Source organism: Meles meles, chromosome 19 (assembly GCF_922984935.1).
Source record: "Meles meles chromosome 19, mMelMel3.1 paternal haplotype, whole genome shotgun sequence".
Classification (NCBI taxonomy): Eukaryota; Metazoa; Chordata; class Mammalia; order Carnivora; family Mustelidae; genus Meles; species Meles meles.
In genome coordinates, this window is record NC_060084.1 from 55,184,710 (window position 1) to 55,205,299 (window position 20,590).

Here is a 20,590-nt window from a genome sequence, read left to right on the forward strand (position 1 = left end):
TTAGGGTCAGGTCATTTTCCTGGAGTCCCAGTATCAAGTCCACATTGAGCTCACAGCTCCATGGGGAATCATCATCTCCCACCGACATTCTCCTCTCTCACTCTCTCTCTCTCTCTGAAATAAATAAATAAAATCTTAAGAAAGAAAGAAAGAAACGCAGACTCTGATCCCACCCCAGTACTCCTGAACAGAATATGCATTTTCACAACATCTCCAATGCACGGTTTTGAAGTTTAACCCACTAAGAGATTCCACCTAAGAAACAGACACAACTTTCTGTATGATGTAAACACAGTGGTAAAAAATGCCTTCATTTGACAAGTTATCTTGGAGAAACAGAGTATTATAATGGTTTTGTGGATCTTATGCCATCCTCTTACCTCAAGATTAGAGAATCCATTAGAGCCTATTACTGTGTTAAAAATTATCTTCCTGTGTAAAGTAGAAAATTCACCTAAGCCAGAACTAGTTGTCCTGGTATAATTGAACTAACATGAGTTCACTGATTGGTGAGTCACAGAAAGTCTACCTGGTAGGGTTTGTCACACCAAAAAAAAAAAAAAAAAAAACCTGCAATTTGCAGCAAATAAGGAGGTAACAGGAAATAACTTCCAAAGTAGAGATTTACAGAGCAAGGGAGAATGATTTTTTTTTATTTGGGGTTAGGGTAGATATTTAGAAAGTGGATCCTTGTCATCTTCTGTAGAGCTGGCCACAAGGGGGCACAAAAGTGACTCAAGAAAACACTCCTCTACATGCTTTGCATTTTACCTAAATGAGTTTGTGCTCCTCCTCGGGCGGAGATTTTAAACTGTAATGAGATAAAGGGAACTAACTTCCTCTTCCATCTTAGGGACCATCGTGAACTGTGTCAATGGCCACTTGGTGACCGTGGTATTTATTGCAGGAACAGCTGACATTCTGAGATGTGGCCATAGAATTCTCTCAGGAGGAGTGGGGACTCCTGACCCACACTCAGCGGCAACTGTACAGGGATGTGATGTTGGAGAACTACGGACACCTCCTCTTCTTGGGTGAAGAAGACGCCTTCCAGATTTCCCAAACCCCAGCCAGTGTTTTGTTCCTTCCTGTGAAGACTGTCTCTTTGGAGATTCCTCTTTGAAGAACTGTAATTCAGATCCAGGCAGAAAGGGAAATAAGTAGGGGTTTTACATGTAGAGAAGAAACTTCATGATGTGTCATTTTCAGCTTTAGCTTCCCATCCGTAAGGGAACATCATCATTTCTGTAGATGAGTGTTAGTTCTAAATACTGAGGGGCATAAAATGGGTACTTCCCACATATTCTACTTCAATTTCCACTCTTTATTATTGTATCTCATACTTGGAAGTGGAGGTCAGGATGTGAACTTTGGAAATCCCTCCTTCATATTGTAAAGGGGCTGTTTTTCAGCAGCATTTGGGAAAACATGTTCTTGATTTCGCAGTGTTCTCTCTTCTCTCCTGAGCACAGTCATAATTCAAAGTTAGAATCTCCAGCAGTACTCCTTTCCTTTCTTTTATTTTATTTTCTTTCTTTAAGAAAGAGAGAAAGCTCAAGGGGGTGGGGAGGTCAGAGGGAGAAGCAGACTCCCCACTGAGCAGGGATTCCTGATGCCGGACTCAATCTGGGACTACAAGATCATAACCTGAGCTGAAGGCAGTGGCTTAACCAACTGAGCCACCCAGGGGCCCCACCTTTCCTTTTTTTCTAATAAATAGGTCTCATTGTGTCAAAGCCAGACTTGGTCTCCTTTTTGGAACCAAAGAAGGAACCTAGGGATGTGATGAGAAAGGATACTGTATCCCTCCATCTGGGTAGGTGGGAATGAATGAGGCGGGTGACAGAGGGGAGGTCCAAATGCAAAGGAAGATGATAGACCTTAAACTGTGGTTCCAGTAGCTGTCTGAATAGAAATTAGTTTAGAAGCATAGTGTTATTTCTCTCTTTCTTACAGAGGGGCAGATGCCATCCAACATTCTTGGTCTCTCATTCTCTAAGGATTTTCCTTCAGCGCCAGTCATGGTCCATCACATTCTTAGGGAGGGCCAGGAGACTCCTCTTTGAATGGGAAGGCCTCCATAATCTGAGAGTTTTTCCATTGCTTTGAGGGCCCTGCAGAAATCTCCCTATTTCTAAGGAACTCTGTTTAGTCGATAGCAAGTTGTGTTTTCCCTCCTCTGAGAAATGTGTCAGGCCATGGTTGACATATTGGAGTTTAGTGCAGAAATCCAGGAACAGTGGAGACAGATACCACATGTTTTCTGGTTTATGCTTTCCAATGTTATGGAGGCTATAATCTGAACTCTACAAAACTGAGACTCAGTAACTTCATCAGATAACAAAGCACTTCCCTGAAATGAGAAAATCTAATGCTTTCTTTCCCTTCAGAAGTTTTTTTTGGGGTGCCTGGGTGGCTCAGTGGTTGGGTGTCTGTCTTTGGCTCAGGTCATGATCCCAGAGTCCTGGGATCAAGCCCCACATCAGGCTCCCTGTTCCTCGGTGGGAGGCTTGCTTCTCCCTCTCCCAGTCCCCCTGCTTGTGTTCCCTCTCTCACTATCTCTCTCTCAAATAAATAAGGTCTTTTTTAAAAAGTTGTTTTTTTGATATTAACTTATACAGAAATTTCCACTCTGTTCCATTCCTCAGTGTTGAAATAACATAGAATTCCTACCTAAATGAATGCCACACGGGATCTAGAACACTTGGATCTCAGAATTTGTTGCCTTTAATAAAGTCTCAATTGCTACCTTATTAAAAATTGCATCAGTTCATAATTCTGTCTTATATGAAGCTCCTGTGACTTTTTCCTATGTGTCTTCATTTTCTAAATAGTTGTATATAAGAGTCCTCTTTTTTTTTTAGATCAAAAGCTCTGATGGGACATAGGCATGTGCTTTATAAGAAGTGAAGTAATTAGTAAAATCCCCATATTTAAGGAAAAACTTTTGTTCATAAATTTTTTTACTTCACTAAAAATTAAACATGTACTTTTCTTCTACTTTCCTCAGAATGTATCTGAATTTCATCCCAAATATTTATGTTTTATGAAGTTGTCAGGATATTTTACACATTGTGGTGTTTATTTTGAAACGAACAGATTGGGGCGCCTGGGTGGCTCAGTGGTTTAAGTCGCTGCCTTCCGCTCAGGTCATGATCTCAGGGTCCTGGATCGAGTCCCGCGTCCGGCTCTCTGCTCTGCAGGGAGCCTGCTTCCCTCTCACTCTCTCTGCCTGCCTCTTTGCCTACTTGTGATCTCTCTCTGTCAAATAAATAAATAAAATCTTAAAAAAAAAAAAGTTTAAAAAAAAACAAAGAAACGAACAGATTAAGGTGTCTGGGTGACTCAATTAATTAAGCATCTGCCTTTACCTCCTATCATGATCTAAGGTTTCTGGGATTGAGCTCCAGGTCTGAATCCTGCTCAGCGGGAAGCCTGCTTCTCCCACTCCCTCTGGTCCCACCCCATCCCTGCTTGTGGGCTCTGTCAAAAAAATAAAATATTTTAGGGGCAACTGGGTGGCTCAGTGGGTTAAAGCCTCTGCCTTCCGCTGGGGTAATGATCTCAGGGCCACTTCAGTCTCTCTGCTCAGCAGGGGGCCTGCTACCCCCCCCCCACCCCCTTCCTCCCCCTCTGCCTACTTGTGATCTCTGTCTGTCAAATAAATAAAGAAAATCTTAAAAAAAAAATAAAGTATTTTAAAAAATAGAAATGAAAGGATTTAATTTGCTTGGTTTTAAGAAAAAAAAGGAATGAGTTATATCTTACATTCAGATAAAAGGAAGAATATATTAATAACGATACTTTTTTTTCAAGACTTTTAAGTGCTTATTTGTAAAATTATCATTAGACCTTTTTTTGTTGAATTTTAATGAACTTAAAATTTGTCAGTGAAGGCCTGTCAGTAATTCAAATGCTTGTTTTTCTTACATACACAGTCACAGTTTAAATTTATATTTATATGGTAGTTTTCTTACTAAATCATGTTTTTTAATGTAGAAATTTGGGTTCAATTTGGTCTTACTCTGGCTTTGCAATTCCATAATCATGCACTTCCTTTTGTCTGGGACTCCAGAACATTAGTTACTTCTGGTTTCCTTATTAACTGTGTGTCTTGATATAGGATAACAATTTTTAAGTGTAGATTTGAAGACAATGTGTGTTTACTCAAATATGAATCCACTTTATGCCCTTTGCCAAGAACCTTATGTATTTGTCTGTATCAGTATCACCCATACATACTTTGTGACTCATCTCGTGTATTTCTTTCATTGGTTAGTGGTCATTCTAGAAATAATTTCATCATCTATTTACTGGTGGATTTTTATTGTCCTCTCATGAGAGACACTTTTGAAAAGTAATTTTGAAACACTTCCTGGGGCACCTGGGTGGCTCTGTGGGTTAAAGCCTTTGCCTTCGGGCTCAGGTCATGATCCCAGGGTCCTGGGATACAGCTCCACATTGGGCTCTCTGCTCCACAGGGAGCCTGCTTGCTCCTCTCTCTCTGTCTCTGCCTGCCTCTCTGCCTGGTTGTGATCTCTGTCTGTCAATTAAATAAATAAAATCTTAAAAACAAAACAAAACAAAACACACTTCCTACCTGTGTCTAAAGTTCAGGTATATTTTATCCTTACTTGCAGTGTTATACCCATGACATGTTTTGGTACCATTCTCCTGGACTTTTGTGTCTTCTGTATGTATTTTCATTGTGCTTTCACAGTGAAACTGAAAGGTATAAAAAAACATTTTAAACTGACAGTCTCGGGGTGCCTGGGCAGCTCAGTGGGTTAAAGCCTCTGCCTTCAGCTCAGGTCATGATCCCAGGGTCCTGGGATCGAGCCCCACATTGGGCTCTCTGTGAAGCAGGGAGCCTGCTTCCCCTCCTCTCTCTGTGCCTGCCTCTCTGCCTCCTTGTGATCTCTGTCTGTCAAATAAATAAATAAATAAAATCTTAAAAAAAAAATAAACTGATAGTCTCAACTGCATCCAAAATTATTCTACTTATCTGCATTCCTGCACACACCTTATTTCTGATCACAAATTCTATCTTTTATATTATGTGCTTTTTTTTTTTTTTTAAGATTTATTTATTTGACAGATAGAGATTACAAGTAGGCAAGTAGGCAGAAAGGCAGGCAGAGAGAGAGAGAGGAGGAAGCAGGCTCCCAGCCAAGCAGAGAGCCCGATGCGGGGCTCGATCCCAGGACCCTGGGATCATGACCTGAGCCGAAGGCAGAGGCTTTAACCCGCTGAGCCACCCAGGCGCCCCTATATTATGTGCTTTATTACCTATATTTATGTCTTATGCTTTGATTTTTTTTTTTTATTATGCTTTGATTTTTAAAATATTTTGAGGTAGAAATAAAAGCAACCTGTGCTACCTTATTACAACACTGTGGGTTTCTATAATTTTAGAAATATTTATATTTAGTTGAGAGCTTTATGTTTTCTTATGGTTTTAGTTTCTGTTTAGAATCCTGTTATTTCAACGAGAAGTACTTCCTTTAATATTTCTTGTAGGACAGGACTACTGGTAAATGTACAGGGGTTTCTATGTGAGAAAGTCTTCATTTCTACCTTCATGGAAAATAATTTTCCCTGATAGAGTATTCTTGGTGGATATTTTGATCTTTCAGTGCTTGAATACACTGTCCCATACAGTTCTTCCTACCAGGTCTACTGAGAATCCCACTACTTATAGGAGCTCTCTTGTATAAAGAGGAATTGCTTTTTTCAAATTGTCTCAAAATTCTCTTTTCACATTTGATTTTTTCATAGGTTAATTACAAGGCATCTTGATGGGAAGTTTTTTCCTTTTTTTTAAGATTATTTATTTATTTGATAGAGATCTCAAGTAGGCAGAGAGGCAGGCAGATAGAGAGAGGCAGAAGCAGGCTCTCTGCAGAGCAGAGAGCCCAATGTGGTACTAAATCCCAGGACTCTGAGATCATGACCTGGGTCAAAGGCAGAGGCTTAACCCACTGAGCCACCCAGGCACCCTAGGTGAGAGTTTTTGCATCCATGTTTGTCAGGGATATTGATTTGTAATTCTCCTTTTCAGTGGGGTCTTTTTTCTGGTTGTGGAATCAGGGTAATGTCATAGAATGAGTTCCTAAGTTTTCCTTCCATGTCTACTTTTTTTTTAAGATTTTATTTATTTATTTGACAGAGATATCACAAGTAGGCAGAGAGGCAGGCACAGAGAGAGGGAGAAGCAGGCTCCCCGCTGAGCAGAGAGCCTGATGCGGAGCTCCATCCCAGGACCCTGGGATCATGACCTGAGCCGAAGGCAGAGACTATGACCCACTGAGACACCCAGGTGCCACCCACGTCTACTTTTTAAAACAGTTTCAGAAGAATAGGTATTAATTCTCCTTGAATTGTTTGATAGAGTTCCACCGTGAAGCCATCCAGCCCTGGACTCTTTTTTGTTGGGAGATGGTTGACTACTGCTTCAACTTCTTTGCTGGTTATGGGTCTATCCGGGTTTCTATTTCTTCCTGCTTCAGTTTTGGTAGGTAGAGTTTTCTTTTTTTTTCTTTTTTTTTTTTTTTCAAGATTCATTTATTTGACAGATAGAGACCACAAGCAGGCAGAGAGGCAGGCAGAGAGAGAGAGAGAGAAAGAGAGAGAGAGAGAGAGAGAGAGAGAGGAGGAAGCAGGCTCCCCGCCAAGCAGAGAGCCCGATGCGGGGCTCGATCCCAGGACCCTGGGATCATGACCTGAGCTGAAGGCAGAGGCTTTAACCCGCTGAGCCACCCAGGCGCCCCGGTAGGTAGAGTTTTCAAGGAATACATCCATTTTTCTTCTAGGTTTCTTAATTTGTTGGTATATTATTACTCACAATATTATTTTATAGTTGTTGCTATTTCTTCAATGTTGGTTATGATCTCTCATTTTTCATTCATGATTTTATTTGGGTCCTCTGCTCTTTCTCGTTAAGTCTGCTAGGGGTTTATCAATTAACAATAATTCCTTCAAAGATGCAGTTCTTAGATTTGTTGATCTGTTCTACTGTGGGTTTGTTTTTTATTTCTATTTAATTGATTTGTGCTCAGATCTTTACTTCTCTTCTTCTTCCGGATTTAGGCTTTATTTGCTGGTCATTGTTATTTTTCCAGTTCCTTTAGATGGAAGGTTAGATTAATGTATTTGAGATTTGTCTTTTTCTTGAGAAAGGCCTGTATTGCTCAATACTTCCCTCTCAGGGGTGCCCTTGGTGCATCCCACGTGCCCTAAACAGTCATGCTTTCATTTTCATTTGTTTCCATGTAGTTTTCAAAATTCTTCTTTAATTTCCTGGTTAACCCATTCATTCTTTAGTAGGATTCTCCTTAACCTCCATTTATTTTCTTTCCTTGCAAATTTTCTTGTCACTGAGTTCAATTTTAAAGCAATGTGGCCTGGAGCACCTGGGCGGCTCAGTGGTTTAAAGCCTCTGACTTCGGCTCAGGTCTTGATCTCATAGTCCTGGAATTGAGTCCCTCATGGAGCTCTCTGCTCAGTGGGGAGACTGCTTTCCCCTCTCTCTCTCTCTGCCTGCCTATCTGCCTACTTGTGATCTCTGTCTGTCAAATAAATAAAAATCTAAAAAAAAAATTAAAAATTAAGCAATGTGGCCTGAAAAATGCAGGGAATAATCCCATTTTTTTCTGTACCATTCAAGATCCTATTTTTTTTAATACTTTATTTATTTGACAGAGAGAAATCGCAACTAGGCAGAGAGGCAGGCAGAGAGAGAGGAGGAAGCAGGCTCCCTGCAGAGCAGAAAGCCCCATGTGGGGCTGGATCCCAGGACCCTGGGATCATGACCTGAGCCGAAGGCAGAGGCTTTAACCCACTGAGCCACCCAGGCACCCCCAAGATCCTATTTTGACCCAGTATGTGAACTATTCTGGAGAATGTTCCATATGTACACAAGAAGAATGTGTATTCTGTTGCTGAGTAGATATTATACCTCAGGAAAAAAATCCATCCTCTATTAGTAGTGATGATGCCTCCCAAGGTAAGAGATGAAACATGTTTAAGCCAAATCACTGGCATGAAGTCTTCATTGGAGAGTGGCCTGTCCAAGCCTACACTGTTGACTCTGAATCTAGAAAGATAAGTTTTACTTGTTTTCTTTTTTTTTAAGATTTTATTTATTTATTTGACAGAGAGTGAGATCACAAGTAGGCAGAGAGGCAGGCATAGAGCGAGGCTCCCCACTGAGCAGAGAGCCCGATGCAGGGCTTGATCCCAGGACCCTGAGATCATGACCTGAGGCAAAGGCAGAGGCTTAACCCACTGAACCACACAAGTGGCCAGACATTACTTGTTTTCCTTCTGAATCCTCTCAGGTCTTTTGTTTCTTCATCTCCATTCCAATGATGTAGGTATCAAAACTGATCTTCATTCCTGTGTTCTGGAAAGTCCACTGTCCCTGCTCTTCCCCTCCTATCTAAACCTCGCAGGCCCTTGCAGGTCCTTAGGAGTAGCTTGGAATTTTCCAAATCAATGGTAAAAAGTTGGTAACAAGATAATTTGAGGCCATAACTGAGATTTAAATACAGTGTTGTCACCACTTCATTGGAAGCATAGGAAAATGCCATCAATGGGAATAGGATTAATTTAGGCACTTAGCACTTCGAGAGTTGGGAGGAGCGATAAAACATGATGACACAGTTTGAGAGGAAGTTAAATCCTATGAAAATCGAATATGGAGAACTCTTGAAATGTGAGGAAGTTCTTTGGTCACTGCAGGGCCTTAGGAAGCTACTCATGATGAGCACATGCGACAGAGATGTGTTCTTGGGAATTGTGGTGTTTTTCTGGGAAGTCAGGTGTTTTTCTCATGATTGAGAATTCCCTGGTGCTCCTGAGGACCAGTTGCTGTTGGATGACAGAGATAACTGTACTTTTCCAGGCTCAGATTCATGGAGTGATGTGTGTGTGTGGGGGGGGGGGGGGGGGTATTGGAAGATTTAAGTATTGTGTGCATAGTTTGAAGATATCACATGACTGAGTAGATGCTGAAGATGAAGAAAGGCTTCTGGGTGCAACTAGTTAGAACCAGCAAGGTGTGTGTTGTAGTTCCACAGAGCATTGGTATCCCAGGAATATAACCCCAACACAGATCTCTTCTAGTATAGATGGGTGACCTTCCAAGAAAGCTGACCTGAGGTTGGCAGGAACTTCCACTCAACCCCATGATGAATCTAGTCCTGTGCTCTGAACTATGTGCAAGGCATTGATTGAGAAGCAGGTCACCTGTCACCTGTCATAGGGATCATTTCTGCTTTAAACAGCCTACCCAGTTTTGGGGCTAGCTTTCCCTAGGTTGTTTCACAGCCCATGCTGTCCCTCTACTCCTCCCAACCTGAGAGAAAAGAAGACTTGGTTAGCATGTTACAGTCATATTTAACATTGCATCAATTGAAGATAGTTCATTTTTCAGTACCCTTTGTTTTGTGGTCAGCTATATAATGAAAAGGTTGATGTGTACATATAGAAAAGATAATGTATGTTTTCTGTTACATATACAGCGAGTAGGTAGACACTCAGGTCTTATAAAATCTGTTAGATACCCTCGGGTATCCTGATTTTTCCATTTCTGCTCTCTGGTATTGTCCACCCCCAGGCATTGTGATTATATTCACAACCCTTGGGTCCTGACTTAAGTTGAAACTTAGAGTTGGATGGTGAACCAACAGAGCACACAGGAGCCCCACCTTTTTTTTAAGATTTATTTATTTATTTATTTGACAGAGATCACAAGTAGGCAGAGAGGCAGGCAGAGAGAGAAAGGGAGAAGCAGACTCCCCGCTGAAGCAGAGAGCCCGAAGCGGGACTCGATTCCAGGACCCTGGGATCATGATCTGAGCCAAAAGCAGAGGCATTAACCCACTGAGCCACCCAGATGCCCCAAAGGCTTATTTTAGAGCAGAGCAAGTGAGTAGGTGCAAAGAGAATCCTGAAGCATACTACTGGCTGAGCTGAAAGCCCTATTTGGGGCTTGTCCCCAGAACTCTGAGATGATGACCTTAGCGGAAACCGAGTGCCTGCTTAACCAATAGAGCCACCCAGGCACCTCTATTCTAATTAACATAAATTTGGATTGCTTCCATTCAGGAAAGTGAACTAAAGTGTATTTGGGGTGATCTCAGCAACTCAAGGAGGATAGGGAGAAGAGAGAGATGGAAGAGGAGGAAGCCAAGACAGACTTTGTTAGAGTCTGATGCACTTATAAATAAAGAAAATGTGTGTTGTGTATGTCATATTTGTGTGTCACAATGGTAAAAAGGCCACAAGCATAGAGGGCTTCTAAGAGTGACTTCTGTGTGGATAACTCAGAATTGACCTGTGACTTAGTTCCTGTAGAGGTTGTCGAACTTAGCCTGAGTGAGAATCACCTGGAGGATCTGTAAATATTGGATTGTTGTGCCTATCCCCATATTCCCATGTCAGTAGTCCTGGGGTACAACCCCTCTCCCCCAACTTGCCTTTCTTACATAATCTCTAGTGCCTGTCTAGGGAAGATGTTGAGAACCAATGTCTGGGGACACATTTATAGTTGTGTTCTTCAGGCAAGGTAGTAGCTATACAAAATGTCAGATATGCAGGTGTATAGTCTTGCTTCTGCAGGTGTGAAAGTGAACTCATTCCTGGGAATTTCCTGTGTGTTTACCTCGGACACCTGACTTCTGTCTCTGGTTCTCAGTAGTCAGCCAGAAAGCCACTCAGGCTACATGTGTCTCATGTAGCCTGGAATTTTCAGTTTGAAGTCTCAGTTCATGGAAGTTCTGTGTGAAGACTTCTGGGTGAGCCATTGAGTGTCCAAGAGGAAAGAGAATCCAAACACAGGTCACATTCTGGAAGGGCATTTGACCTGGGTTCCCCATGTTGATTTTTAGGGTATCCATATTGAAACACTGACTCTCCCAATGTGGAGAGGCCCACTAAACCTTCATCTAAATCCTTTCTGTCCACAAAGGACAATAGTATTAGTATTAACATATAGAATCAAAGGAACATTAAATACATTACAGTAGATAAAGCATTAGTAATTGTGGGACATACATTGTACATTTTATGTAGAGGAATGTGTCAGATACTAGTGAATATTTTGGATTTTATTTTTCATGAAAAGATAATCCACAAGTCATGTTTCATGCTGAGTCCTCTCTATTTGAATGTGAATGTTGAAACTTGGAAAACAAATAATTGTGTTCATTTGGTAACTGGAATGATCTGTCTGGTCTAGTTTTTCATGTGACTTCTGCAGAATTTCTCTTGTATGTGTATTTCTTCCTTTACTGAAATGGAATGAAGGCAAGTTTGAGAGGTTTTATTCTCAGTCATCTGAAGGTAGCCAACTATTTTTTCATTTCTTCTAGAGATATCCCAGGGACATGGCAACTTCTGGTTTAAAACATTTGTCATCTTTTTTTTTTTTTTTAAGATTTTGTTTTATTTATTAGAGCAAGCACCAGCAAACTGGGGAGTAGGGGTAAGGGAGAGGGAGAAACAGACTCCCTACTGAGCAGAGAGCCCAATGCAGGGCTCAATCCCAGGACCATAGGATCATGACCTGACCCAAAGGATATACTAACCACTGAGCTGCCCAGGTCCCCCACAATCATCTTGGATGTAATTTCATATTCTAAGATTACAGACTGCCACATATATGTCCATTGACACTGTGGTCCCCCATGTGTTCTCCAAAACTATGCTGCTAGCTCTGTGGTTTAGGTGGGGCCAGAGGTGATATTCAGATTTGTCAGGACTAAAGGACATTCTCTGTTGTGGGCAGTACCATCAGCTAGCCTCTGAGACTGCCTAGATTGACTGTTCAAGCTCCCTGGTCAGGCAGAGTCAGATGTTATACTCAACACTAAGCAAACAGTGCTGGCTTGGCTCTCCCTTTGTTTTGAGGGAAATTCCCTGTCTTCTCTGGCCTGACACAGACTGCCTATTCCCCCTGGTTTGTGGGAAAACATGGTGACAGCTCCTCTGTTGGATTTAATGACCTCTAGAACTGGGGACCCTTTCTCTGTCTTCTGGCAGCACTTTGCCTCTTCTGTCTCCCCCTTTACTTCTTCCTGTTTCTGTACTACCTGGGGTGAGACCTGAAGAACTTCTGAATAACCATCCTCATTGCCTTCTGCACCATTGGCTTCTCCTACCCTCCTTGTCAAGGAGCCAAAAGAGCACCCCTGGACTTAATACTTCCCACTCCAGATTTCCCCACCGGTCTCAGATAAAAATTGAAAATGGGATGGACCCAGGTAGAACACAGTTCAGTACTTAAGTTTAAAAAAAAAAACAACAACAAAAAAACTAAACCAAGTTTGTTGGTTTAATTAAGATAGACCTGTCTTCTAACTTATCAGCAGTAAACGGGAAACTTTTATTCTGTTGAAGATTACTGAAGGTCAGATAAGCCATGTTATCTCTGTTGCAGTTTGTTAGCAATAAACACGTGTAATGGTTGTCTTGTCTCAAAGTTTTCATAGGAAATTGTTAAGATAGCTTTCATCAAAGTTTTTGGTAACCTGAAACTTCAAACTTTTGCTTGGATGATAAATGGGATTAAATTCATTGGACATCTTGGTCTTTTCAAATAGGATAAAGTGCTAAAGCCTTGAGGATTGGACATAGGTTTGTGCTTTTGTTCACTTACTGGAAAAACCAGGCTGTTATTTGAGTCTGTGGGTAAACATGCTTCATGCTTAACTGATTCACAGATTTGCTATCTAAAGAATTCTGGTGTGACAGTTGACAGTTGGTTACTACTTAGTTGTTACTGGAGACTAAGGTTTCTAGGAGTGCAAAAGTTGCTAAGTACAACTGAAACTGATGGAACTAAGGGAAGACACTCTGTATGTAGAAAAGTAGGAGATATATAAGAAAGATAAAAGGAATGGGAATACATTTTTTTGAAGGCTAAAAAGGTAATTTTATCTGAAATAAGATGGTTATTTGGGGGAAAAAAATGGCTTGGGACAAAATCTGAATGTAGAAGAAAGTTGTAATAGGTTGTGACGATAAAGGAAAAACTGTAGTCTAAGATGGCTGACCAAACCAACAAGGGAATTCCAGTCCCTGTCCCAAAGCCCTTCTAGCTTCTTCTTCCCTACTCTCTCTCACACATGTGTCAAAAGTACCAAGTATGAGGAAGTAGAAGGGTATAAATTCCCCTCCCTGCTCATGCTCAGGGCTCAGAACTTTGGTGAACACTGTCCTCTGAGCCTGCCCATGTTAAAAGAACCTCCCATCCTACAAGGTCTCCAAGTGCCACTTGGTTCTTCCATCAGGACCCAGTCCAGGTTCTGTAACAGTGAAGGGAAATCTTTAGAGAGGAATTTTGGGTATGTTCAGGATAGAATATTTAAAAAAAAAAAAAAAAAACGATTTTAAAAGCACAGTGGTATAAGATTGAAATTCTTTGTTCAAAAGAAAATTTTCTTGAATTGTTGGTCTGTTCTTCCTTTAAAAAAAATTTCCAGGACCTTGAGGGGCTAGCTGTAAGGTTCCATCTAATAGAACCTTACTCATGAGACACTTCAATATATATCGGTGGGCCATATGCTTGGGGATGATTGCCACTGTGTATCTTGGAGGGTTTAGAAATAAAGGAAGTTTCCAAAGGAATTTTTATATGTTAAAGTAGACTTACAGGATCCTGGTTGGGGTGAGGGAAGGTCAGGCTAGGATTGCCTTTTGCCCTTTGCAAAGTATTAAGGTGGAGGCAGTTGAGTCCCTAGAAGAATGTCACTCTGCCTGTTTCAAGGACTTGTCAGTGGGCTCTAGGTAGTAAGGAAATTAAATTTAATAAATTTAATTTTAATTTAATAACTTTTCTTCTGCCTGTTTCCCACATCATTCAGACTAAACAAGAATAGTAACATGGGACTAAATGAACTAAAAGATTATAGTTTTGTAAACTCTTGGTTGAAACATTGCTGGTTCTCTAATATTTAGTCTTCCAAACTAAGAAAACTTTCTCTTAATAATGAGGGAACAGAAGACAAGCTGAGGCCAAAGCAGAAAATGACACCCACAACCCCACCCCGCCCATGGGGTATATGTGATATTCCTCATACACTCCTGACTGCCGTAAAGCTAAGGAAAGGAAAAACAAATAGTTAAGCTTACGGAGGTCACAATCCTGAAAGACATGAGTCTTCCTTGGTTCACAAATGTCTTAGCAATCTACAAGAACAAAGCATTTCTATTAATAACCTAGCTTCCAGAAGGAAATGTAGATACAATTAAATGTCCTTATAATCTGCAGTCCACTGACAGATACTTGAAGCTGGGCAGAGTGTAATGTTCCTCCAGGAAGTTCCCAACTATATTCTTGTTAATGTCTTACTGAAAAGGGGAAAACAACCTTAACTGGGGCAAGGACTCTGGTATCCTGTGAGCCTTCTTTAGCGTATGAAAATTCTTTCCAAAACCTCCCTTTTTCCTTACCTCCCCCAACCCCATAGTAAAGAATCAGCCACCCTTCACAAGATCTGCTTCACAAGAACTGCTGCTTCTGCCCACATGTCCTGTCCCTGTGCTTTAATAAACCATTTTGCACCAACGATGTCTCAAGAATTCTTTCTTGGTCATCGTTGGCTCTGGACCCCACCCCACTGAGCCTTGCCTGTATTCCAAAAGCACATCATTAAGACATCAGTGATATATAGAAAGAATAAAACAAATTGAAGCAGTAAACTTTTCCCTCTACCTAAACCTTCTGAAATTACAAAGGTCTCAGTAAGTATTCTTTCTTCCATGGCAATCCTAGTCATTTCCAGAAGTTCAGTAAGAATCTCTTCTCCTTGTAACAGGACACCATTGGAAATGTTGGTTATTTTACCAAGGCTTTGATGGGAATGTCATATTTGAGAAAGACATGCATAGACTCATATATGACCAGACAGCTTTAAGGAACTAAGGTTGACTTTATGAACCCTGGAGCCATAAATTCCCTTGGAAAAGTTGAGCTGATAACCTTGCATACAGAGTTCCCAGCAGTCTCACCAGGTAAGTAAAGAATGTCACTTCCTGGCATGTACAGGAACATCAGGATACTTTGGGGACCTTCTGATAAGAAAGTCACTCATATCTGCAGGTACTGCACACGTCTGATGGTAAGTACTGGGCGCGGCTTCTGGCCAGAAGAGTCTGCTAAAAATTCCACCTAGAGGTTCCGTAGAAAAACTTACTGCAAAGCAAATTTTTAAAAATCTCTATATATGATCATTATTCTTGCTGAGCTTTTGTAAATCATTAGGCCAAGTTTGTTAAAATTGGAATTGTTTTGCAAACAGATTAGTCTTGATTTGGCTATCTCTGGAAATGAGGGTAATTTTCAAGAGAAAAATTATGTTTCAGTAACCCACCTTTGTGGATGTTACATCCTAGTTTGGATTGTCCTTAAATGTTTGCCGAAGCTAGACAACTCGAGGTAAACTTAAGAGAAATAGTTTTTTATTTCTACACAATAGCTCACATATAATATTCATGCTTTTTATTCTGTGGAAATAACAGGACTCCACGGGCATATGAGTATTTTAAAAACTGGAAAATGGGATGAATTCCCCAACAAAAGTAGAACTCAGCTAGCTTCTTGACCAAGGTTGTGGGGCTGGGATGACAAAATCCCTCCAATCCCTCCTTAAAAGCCAGCACTTACACCACTCCATGGGTTAACTATGGACTTAAGTAGGGTCATCCATTATCTCCCTTTTTTATGACTGGATAATGTACTTGGGGATGCCCTTATCTCTTAAAAGTTTCTCCCACTTGCCAGTGATTCCTTGTAATTAGGATATTGTGAAGGCTGGACCTTAAACAAAAAGGGCTGCTTAATGGTTTCATCTCTCATAGTCGTATTTATCTTAGAAGCCATCCCTGTTGGGGTAAAATTGCAAACAAACAGCCAAGCATATAACAGCCCTCCTGGTAGGAGGAGCCTCAAAGCTCACTATGGGACAATCCCTGACTGTAAGAACTTCACAGCCAAAAGCCACCAGTGGATGATGGGAAACTGACTTATTAAATACCAGGTAATGCTATACATATGCCTAAAATAATACTTAAACCTGTCAAACTTAAAGCCCAGCTACCCTTATGCCTAGACCTGACCATTGTTAACTTCTATGGAGCATAACTGCTCAGAAGTTACTGATCTTGTTTATTTTTGTCATCTAGATATAAAAGATGCCTCTATTAAAAATGCAAATGACAGTGGATTTACCAAAGTCAGCAGTTTCATGGAAAAGGGGGTAAGAAAACCTGGGTATGCTATAGTCAGTCTTAACTTAGACTGTTAAGGATAAAGCCCTGCCAGCAAGTATGTGTCCCCCAAAAGCAAAGTTAATAATACCCACCTGTGCTTTACAAATAGCAAAAGCCTTAAAAATTAATATTTTTTTTAGTTTAAATGCATTTTATTTTTAGACAACCTACATGACATGTTTTTCTCTTAAAAACAATGCCTCCACTCCAAATAAATCAGGGTCAAAATAAATGAAGAGCTCAAGATGACATCAGTCCCATTTGTCTAAGTCTTGGTGTTGTGTGGATGAAGAGCAGCAGCCAGTTACAACAACAGGTGATACATCCAAAGTAATGGCCAGATGCATTAACATTTCTCCATCTCTAAACCATCCTTAAAGAAAATCATATATAGGGTCACACATCCTCACGGTAGTCCAGCAGAGCAATCATGCCATCTGGATTCATGTTTTCACCAATAAAAAACTGGTCGTTTTTGAAATTAGCAAGGATGTGCTTGATTTGTTCTGCAGCCCATGTCATAAAAGGCTTTATTCTTTGTGGCCTCTGTTCTTCAAGTTTGCCTTTGATGGATTTCATATAATCTTTGATGTACTTCTTGTAGGCTTCTTTTGTGAAGCTGGTTTCCTGCAAGTGCTGGTTCATGACAATATCAACACCAGTGATGACTACGCTTTTGGTACCCTCGCCCTACGGGCCTTCAGCGGAGGCATTTCCACCAATGAGCGAGTCATCAACGTTACCCTCTGTCCTACTGACCATGGCTGATGAGGTCCTGGTAGATGATCATGACAACGGCTGAAGAGAGACGGCGGCGGCACTATCTTAGCAAGAGCCGGGAGCTCTGAGCAAGCGTGGTGCAGCCAGAGCAGCACTTGGGGAGAAGGGGGAGAGAGCGGAGAAGCAAAAGTAATATTTATATTGACTCCAAACATGTCTTCCTAGTCCTCTGTGCCCATGGAGCAATTTGAAGAAAAGGGGGATTATTATCAAGCTATAACTCCCCAATCGAATATGGACCTGAAATTATTACCCAGATTCACAGGATGGCCCTTCAAAGTCAATAATCCTGACTGCACTTAAAGGAGGACCAGTATCAAATGGCTGATTCCTGGCTGGGACCAAATGTCTATGTGACTCTAACTTGTGGCCATGGCTTCCCCCAGGCTGGATAGGCTACTGTACTCTGGGTTTTGGCTGGATGCATGGACACATTATTAATACCATTTCCAACCCAACCAACCTTCCAAATTTAAAACAATGATGGTCATGTTCTGTGTCTCATTGGTATGACCACCCAGACTTTGTTCCCTCTTTGAGACTGGAGAATGTTTTGTGTATGGAAGCTCTTAATAAGAACATGCTCAAAGCCCTAAATGATACTCAAAATAACGTTTCTCTATTGAATACTAAAGTAATACAAATATGTAAAGCAGTTTTACAAAATAAACTGTATTACATGTTTTAACTGTTGCACAAAGGAGAACTTGCGGTATCATAAAAATAATGCTGTGTATACATTCCAGACTCCACTCCAAAACTGCTAGAACTCATATAGGAATTCAGGATTGTGTCAGGATATAAAAGCAATACAAAGAAATCAGTTGCATTTCTATACACCAACAGCAAGACAGACAAAAGAGAAATTAAGGAGTTGATTCCATTTACAGTTGCACCCCAAACCATAAGATACCTAGGAATAAACCTAACCAAAGAGGCAAAGAATTTGTACTCAGAAAACTATAAAGTACTCATGAAAGAAACTGAGGAAAACACAAAGAAATGGAAAAACATTCCATGCTCATGGATTGGAAGAACAAATACTGTGAAAATGTCTATGCTACCTAGAGCCATCTACACATTTAATGCAATCCTTATTAAAATGTCATCAACTTTTTTTCAAAGAAATGGAACAAATAATCCTAAAATTTATATGGAACCAGAAAAGACCCTGAATAGCCAGAGAAATGTTGAAAAAGAAAACCAAAGTTGGCGGCACCACAATTTCAGACTTTAAGCTCTATTACAAATCTGGAATCATCAGAACAGTATGGTACTGGCACAAAAAGAGACACATAGATCAGTGGAACAGAATAGAGATCCCAGAAATGACTTTCAACTCTATGGTGGACTAATCTTCAACAAAGCAGGAAAGAATGTCCACTGGAAAAAAGACGGTCTCTTCAACAAACAGTGTTGGGAAAATTGTACAGCCACATGCAGAAGAATGAAACTGGACCATTTCCTTACACCATACACAAAAACAGACTCAAAATGTATAAAAGACCTCAGTGTGAGACAGGAATCCATCAAAATCCTTGAGGAGAACACAGGCAGCAACGTCTTCAACCTCAACTGCAGCAATTTCTTCCTAGAAACACCACCAAAGGCAAGGGAAGCAAGGGCAAAAATGAACTATTGGGACTTCATCAAGATCAAAAGCTTTTGCACACCAAAGGAAATAGTCAATAAAACCAAAATACAGCTGACAGAATGGGAGAAGATATTTGCAAATGACATATCAGATAAAGGATTAATATCCAAAATCTATGAAGAACTTATCAAACTCAACACCCAAAGAATATATAATCCAATCAAGAAATGGGCAGAAGACATGAACAGACATTTCTGCAAAGAAGACATCCAAATGGCCAACAGGCATGTGAAAAAGTGCTCCACATCACTTGGTATCAGGGAAATACAAATCAAAACCACAGTGAGATACCACCTCACACCAGTCAGAATGGCTAAAATTAACAAGTCAGGAAACGACAGATCTTGGTGAGGATGTGGAGAAAGGGGAACCCTCCTACAGTGTTGGTGGGAATGCAAGCTGGTGCTGCCACCCTGGAAAACAGTACAGAGGTTCCTCAAAAAATCTAAAATAGAGCTACCCTACAACCCAGCAATCAAACTACTAGGTATTTACCCTAAAGAATCAAATGTAGTGATCTGAAGGGGCACATGTATCCAAATGTTTGTAGCAGCAATGGCCACAATAGCCAAACTGTGGAAGGAGCTGAGCTGTCCATCGACATATGAATGGATAAAGAAGATGTGGTGGTGGTGGGGGGGGGGGGGATGGGTGTATAATGGAATATTATGCAGCCATTAAAAAACCAGAAATCTTGCCATTTGCAATGTTGTGGTTGGACCTAGAGGGTATTATGCTAAGTGAAGTAAGTCAGTCAGAGAAAGCCAATTATCACATGATCTCTCTGATATGAGGAATTGTGGGGGGGGGGTGCTGTGAGGGGTAGGGAGGGCAAGATGGGACTGGAGGAAGACAAACCATTAGAGACTCTCAATCTCAGGAAACAAACTGAAGGTTGCTGGGGAACAGGGTGGGGGAAGGTATAGGGTGGCTGGGTGGTGGATATTGGGAGGTATGTTCTATGGTGAGTGCTCTGAATTGTGTAGGACTGATGATTCACAGACCTGTAGCCCTAAAGCAAATAATACATTACATGTTAAAAAAAAAAAAACAACACATCATTTGTCATTCCTGGTGAGTTACACTACAGATTTTTAACATGTAAATATAGAGTAATTATACTTGTTTCCTTTTGCTGAAAATTAAAAAGAAAAGCAATAAAGGAGAGGATACTTGTGACATTGTACAGAATAAAATGGAAACTTACAGGTCCATGACTAATTTAGAACTTTTATTTGCAAAGGCCAGGATCTCCAGTAAACAAAGGTTAGAGCTCTCATTGTCTGGGAGTATCCAGCAGATTTATTCAGAATAAATTTATTTTTCAGGGTTTATTCAGAATAAACCCTGAATCAAGTCAACAAATTTAACATTAGCTGTAACAAAACAAACTGGTATCAATGGCATGAAACATATAGAAAGAATCACCACTGCCATGATACTGTTTACAAAAAAAAAAAAAAGCAAATCATAACAATTCCAATTGTGAAAATAAAGTATTTTTATGAAATTAAGACAGATTGCTCTCGTGTCCTATAACCTTGAATGTATTTCAAAAAGTAAGTCTTTTTTTTTTTTTTTAAGACTTTATTTATTTGACACAGAGAGAGATCACAAGTAGGCAGAGAGGCAGGCAGAGAGAGAGAGGAGGAAGCAGGCTCCCCACAGAGCAGAGAGTCCGATGTGGGGCTCGATCCCAGGACCCTGAGATCATGACCTGAGCCGAAGGCAGAGGCTTTAACCCACTGAGCCACCCAGGTGCCGCCACCCCCCCCCCCCCCCCAGGACTTATTAATGCCATAACTGGAAGCCTGTATTTCCCATTCCCATTTCCTCATTTTGCCCACATCTTTCTCCATTCCACTCTGGTAACCAGCAGGT

The 20,590-nt window shown here is 40.8% G+C and overlaps 1 protein-coding gene and 1 pseudogene across 1 annotated transcript in view; one reads left to right on the forward strand and one right to left on the reverse strand.

Annotated features, from left to right (window-relative positions):
• LOC123931367 (putative protein ZNF720) overlaps positions 1-20,590 on the forward strand; it is an 867,309-nt gene that overhangs the window by 484,900 nt on the left and 361,819 nt on the right. The gene's annotated exons all lie outside the window — the stretch shown is intronic.
• Positions 16,543-17,090, reverse strand: LOC123931362 (annotated as a pseudogene).